Source organism: Lepisosteus oculatus, chromosome 5 (assembly GCF_040954835.1).
Source record: "Lepisosteus oculatus isolate fLepOcu1 chromosome 5, fLepOcu1.hap2, whole genome shotgun sequence".
NCBI lineage: Eukaryota > Metazoa > Chordata > Actinopteri > Semionotiformes > Lepisosteidae > Lepisosteus > Lepisosteus oculatus.
In genome coordinates, this window is record NC_090700.1 from 56568733 (window position 1) to 56574596 (window position 5864).

The 5864-nt window shown below is 42.5% G+C and overlaps 1 long non-coding RNA gene across 1 annotated transcript; it reads right to left on the reverse strand.

Moving 5' to 3' along the window:
- Positions 1 to 520: 520 nt before the first annotated feature.
- Positions 521 to 2080, reverse strand: LOC107076931 (uncharacterized). The gene is made up of 3 exons (XR_001478058.1): positions 1630 to 2080; positions 1344 to 1510; positions 521 to 602 (listed from the first exon to the last, which is right to left on the reverse strand). It is a non-coding gene; the product is annotated as an uncharacterized lncRNA (long non-coding RNA).
- Between the last annotated feature and the right edge of the window lie 3784 nt (positions 2081 to 5864).

Genomic DNA, 5864 nt, shown 5'->3' on the forward strand with positions numbered 1-5864 from the left:
ATAAATGTGATTTTTTTAGAATCCTGAAACCTTTCTTTCCTCCTTGATTTCTTTCAGACTCCTGGAAACTGGCAAATACTTTACAAAATCTATACAGAAAGATATATATTCATTTCTTTTAAACACAGTTTCTAGCTTTTTTGCTTTAAAAGGAATTGTTAAAGAAAATACCTACGAAAAGTAGTTAATAGATTCACTGCTCTTCTTTTCCACTGAAATTAGTAAAGCAGTGTGATCCACGCAGGAAGGGGAAACTCAAATGTCTTTGACTGCTAAACATCAGCACACGCCTTTTCGGATACCATGTTTAAGAGTGTTGCTAAAATAGAAAACATGTTACAGCAGTGATTCATAAAGAGTTCACCATTGTCTTTGCTTCCCTCTATGAAGACTGCGAATGAGTCATTAAGTATACATTCCACAAGCACAATTTCCCTTAATATATGAGAATTCTTGAATTAAACATTCAAATCAAGCTGCCTTTACATTAGAAATCAGATTAACCCTAATCAGAATAATGGAAGATCAGCTTTTCCAAGTCAATGAGGTTGGCATTAAGTAATCTCCATAAAGGTCCCTCGAGGCTGCTGTTCAGAATATTTCTGAAATCACAAAAGACAGAAGGAATAATGCAATATTAAATCCAGTCTGCATGGAAACATGCTATTGTGTTGTCATGGAGGGTTAACTCTGCTGGCTCACAGATCTTGGGTTCTAAATTTGATTCTGTTGCACCTTTTATGTGAAGTCTGAAATTTCCTTTTTTGTCCAAGTGAGATTTATTTGGTTGCTTTATTTCCTGCAACCTCCTGCAGATATGCTGACTAGGTTAGTTGGTGTCGGTAAATTGTCCCTGTGTGTGTGTCCTGTGATGGACTGTCCAGAGTCCTGCAGTGTGCTCTCCACTTCAGGAATATGCTCCAGGCTGGCGTAACCCTCGCTGTGAATAAACAGTTTTCTGATAATGGATGGTGCCTTTATTATCCACATGAAAGTAATCCTCCTTTTTTCAGGAACAGTTCTGATAGCCAGGTTTCCTAAAATAAAATAACACTGCTAAGAAGAGATCCATTTGAAACCAAATGGACAGACATCAGCCCAATCAATTAGTACATGGTTTCTTACACCTGCATTCTCTTTTTTTATTAATCAGCGAATGAAGTGTGTAATCTGCCCAGAACACAATATAAAGATTGAACAGATGTAATTAACGGAGGCACAGAGGCATGATGGTCAAGGCCACTGCCTCACAGATCTTGACTCTGGAATTTGATTGGGGAAAATTGAGTTTGGAGTTTGCACGTTTTCCTTTTGTTTACTTAGGTGCTCTGCTTTTCTCTCACCTTCCACAGACAGGCTGCTAGGCTGGCTGGTGTGTCCCAGGTGTGACTGTGTATTCGGCCACGGATGAGTGTGCTCTCCACTGTCTTGTCCTACTTTGCATCCTGTGTCTGCTGGGTAAAGCTCTGATCCTCTGTTCCATGGTCACTAATCATCAGAAATAAAACACCTGCAAACAGGTAAATTACATCAACAAAACACTACAGTTCTTCATTTAGAATATCAGAGTCAAAATAATGAGTCACATAATGAGCGTTTATTTCCTGTGTATTTTATTTTTTAATTTACCTATGTAGACAGTAAATGAGAAGATCCTAAAACTGCACACATTCATCTCTGCTGTGTAAAGAGAGCTAAAGGCGTTTGTTTGCTTCATTTGGGTGGCTGTAGAAAACTGTGTCAGACAAATCCAGAAACGTCATTTTCAGCCTTTCAGAGACACAGTGGTGGATTTGAAACCTACAGTAGCGGGTGAGGAGATATGAACCCCCCACATTGTGAAGTCATTAAAGATCCATAATCCCTGATTTTAAAGCTGCTTATGATGCGTGTCTGTCTCTCAAAAACATCACATCCTTGTTGCCAGGGTTACCAGTTGTCCTGTAGTGCGTGTTGTGGCCTGTTTGAACAGGCCTGCTTTTTCAGGTTAGGTAGCCTCTAATGGAAGTGCTTCCATGAGGTTCAGAGAGGACATTAACCTTAGAGAAGTGAGTAAATAACATGAATTAAAATGTTTGGAAAGTAAAATACTGTAGCACTCTTGGGTTCACATGGGTATGCACCCTCACCACTGCTGCCTCAGGTTGGCTTCCTAGCCAGCTGAGCTAAAGGGAGATCTCCTCTCAGCCCGGTGGCTGAGGTCCCTGCTGTTCACAGGGAAGGGAGGTGACGTCACCGCACTGGTAAGCCGGCTCGCACAACCTGCAATGGTGGCCGTGTGCGTTACACTCTCCCCATCTTAATTCGCCGTCCTCGGCGAAGGGCTATCCCATCCCGCTCCTGACACCAATGTAGCGCTCTCAGGTTCACGTGGGTATGCGCCCTCGCCGCTGCCGCCTCAGGTCGGCCCCCCACCGCTGGGGAGATCTCCCTTTGGCTCAACTGACTGGTTTCCTGTTGAGTGATGCCGGAGGACTGGGTTCGAGTCCCCAGCGGTGGGGGGCTGACCTGAGGCGGCAGAAGTGAGGGTGCATACCCATGTGAGCCCAAGAGCGCTACAATATACACATTTCCTAACAGCAACTTGCCTTAGAAGAGGGAGACGCACTTCTTTACAAAGGAGTTTAAATAGAACAATCTTGCACCTTCTTTAATTCTAGTCTTACTTCCAGGCTCAGTTAGTTTTTTTGTCCACTGCTGTTACAGTATTACCACATTGTCTTGGAGAGGGAGATTTTATCACCATTAAGGATCAGTAGGGGAAAATTAGATGAGTTCACCTCAAGGCCTTGTCCAAGCAAACAGAATTAAGGAAATGAGCTTTGAAGATGCCAAAAGAAGAAAAACAATTGTGCATAATTAAACAAAAATAAGTTTACATCTGAAAAAAAAATCAACCTCCAAGCACTTTAATTTATGCAATGCTATTTTCTCTCCGGCACCATTGGCCACAGTTGAGTCGGGATGATTAATTCCTGCCGTGTTTCTAGGGAAAACAGCCTCAAATCGCGATGTCACCGCGGGACACCCCGCGCAAGGACTTTCGTATCAGCCAGGCCTCGCTTGCCGTGTCAGATCTGACTGCTTCAGTCAGTCCCCAGCACCGCTCAATTTATTCCTGTGTGGATGGGGAAGGCGAAGCGCTCATAATTCCATGAATTCACTGACCCTGACGAGGGCTGCTTTTCTGAGAAAGCGCTGCTCATCGGCGCCGTCATCTGCCGTGCGCTCACGGAATCACCCGGCGAGCTCCGGGAAGCGCCGGCCCTCCGTGACCGGGCCGAGGCCGGACGGCGTGTGGAGACACAAATCGGGAACAGCTGGCGCTTGCTGGAGATCTCACAGTAGCAGGGTCCGTGAAAGACGGCGGATATAGACTGTGGTCATGTCCGTTCAGTGCCTGAAGGTATACTACTATTGCTCTCATCTGTTTCTTCCTATCAGTCTCCAGTTTCAGCTAATTCTCTTCAGTTTTTTGGGGATATTTATATGATTAACAGTCGAGCTGTGACCGTTTGCCTTCATAGGTTCTGTCCTTTCTGATTTGTGTTACGTTACGGCTGTGTGTTCTCATGTTAGGGTATTTATTCTCTGTATCCGTGTGTGATACGCGCCCGTGAAATATCCTGCCTGTTTTAAGGATATTGATATTTACTGTATCGGGACCGGGTCACGTTTTGTGCTGGGTTACAGATCGCACTCTCGCCAAACCAGAGTCCCAGGCACATGCGCCAGTATCCTCTTGCCTCGTACACTGGTCTAACCTCGCATTGCACGAGAAGTGAGGCCACCACCAGCAACTGGAGATGACCAGACATCCCATGTCTCCCGGAGGTGATCCATAATCTCCCGGAAATCGCCCCCGCACCCAAATGTTTCTGTTGGCGACACCCCCGGTCCGAAAAATTCAACAGCGAATTATTTAATTATATTAATATGACCTTGAGCCATCTGAGCATCTGCTAAATAAGCCGCCTCTATTTCTAACGAAAGTTTGCAAAGAAAGTGAGATTATTCAACTGGACTGGTGAGTTATAGTATCTATCAGCAAATAATTCATTATATAGCTGTGATTTTTTCAAGGGGGTCCATACGTTTTCACGGAATGGACATCCCTTCCCCCCCTCCCTGAAATTATGTTTTCATAGTTGGGATGTCTGGATGAGGGACCTGAAATTCACAGAATATCCTGTCTTGAAAATTGAGGTTTGCATGTTTAAATCTTCTGAGTAAATGTCTAGCTTCTCTTGGCCATAATTAATAAAAGTTTTATTTACATTATAATGTTTATCATTGTAGTAAGCGGTTTAGTCCCAATTATGTTTATTTTTCTTAGCCAGACTACAGTCTCTAAAACAAGAGAGTGTTCAGTTTTACGTTGCTGCCTGTGAGTCTATGTGGTGGGATACAGTTCAATCTGCTTTTGAGTGAGTATGGTTGAAATGAAAGGCTGGCTTTTAGCTCTGAAAATTGGTGACCATTTTAAGACAATAATAGTCAGAAGTGCAGTGTGCTGTTTGGGGTAAGTGTTTCTGGGGTTTCTTGCCTGATTCTGTTCAGTTAATTTCCATTTAACTTGAATTTATATAGCAAAGAAAACACCTTATTTTAGGTGATGAACTTTGTTACTCAGCTGTATATCTTGTTGGAATATGTGAATGATCTTGTGCTTCACTTCAGGAAGAGAACAGAGCTCCTGAAATCTGCAGGAATCAGCCTGTGTACGGAAGATGATCCTTTAGTATTGTCATATTAAAGTTTATTTCTTACAGTTTGAAAACATTTAAAAAATCAGAGAGATTTGTACCTTCATTTTGTATTAGAAATACACCTGTATGTCTAGAAATATCCATGTCAACAGACAGTTGCTAAGGAATGATTAGGCCCAAACCTATTTCACATTTAGGCACAGACCTTCTATCCCAGTGTGCCTTGGATTGTTCACATGACATCCTCTCTTTCCCCAGACATTCGTCACAGCTTCATATAGATTTAAATTTGTGAAAACTGCAAACATACAAGTTAAAATGGATGAAACAACAGTGAATTGTATTAGTCTCCCAGTAGGTTAACGAAATGATACAGTTTAAAAATCAAAATCCTCATTCTGAGGACAGGATTGACACTTCAGCACATCAGAAACTTCCATTCAGTAGTTAAAGGTTTGTTCCCCACATTCTGAGCCTGATGTCATCACTTCTATCCCTGAGAGATGGGATCTGTCAGGATATGTTTAAATTAATCTCTGCAGCTCAGATTGTCATGTAAATGCTGTGAAATGATAGGTTTTGACTGGTCGAAAAAACAGGAGTTTGAGAGAAAAACAAAGAAGAAATTTAAAATAGCTAATCAGTGTTGTTTAAAATGTGAATGCCTTTATCTGAGTATGAAAGTATCCCAATCCTTGTCACATCTCCACTTTACTCTTGGTTTTTAGAGAGAGGTTTTGTAAAAAAAACCTCCCGTTATTGGTTCTAGTCCTGATTGTCATCGGAGGTGCGCAATGTGACCTTACTCATCTCCATAGGGTTCTCTGCAGACGTTTCTCAAGGGGTTTCAACTCGGCACTTTTAATACAGACATTTACATAAATAAACAGGATATGTACCTGATTGGGTCTGTGTTTCTAATTATGATCTTGACATGTTATGGGAAAGATCACCTCCAAATGTTGCGAAATGAGCAGCAGTTATTAATTTGATCATGAATATTTCATTTAATCAGCACCGAGAGGTGAGTGGCAGTGTGAGTGTGAGGCTGTTGCTCTGGTTCAGATCAGTTGCTCCAGATGCTCAGTGGGATACTCAGATGAGCCGCGTTGTCCTACACTCAAACCCTTTCCAACAGTATCGTGTCTCCCCGCG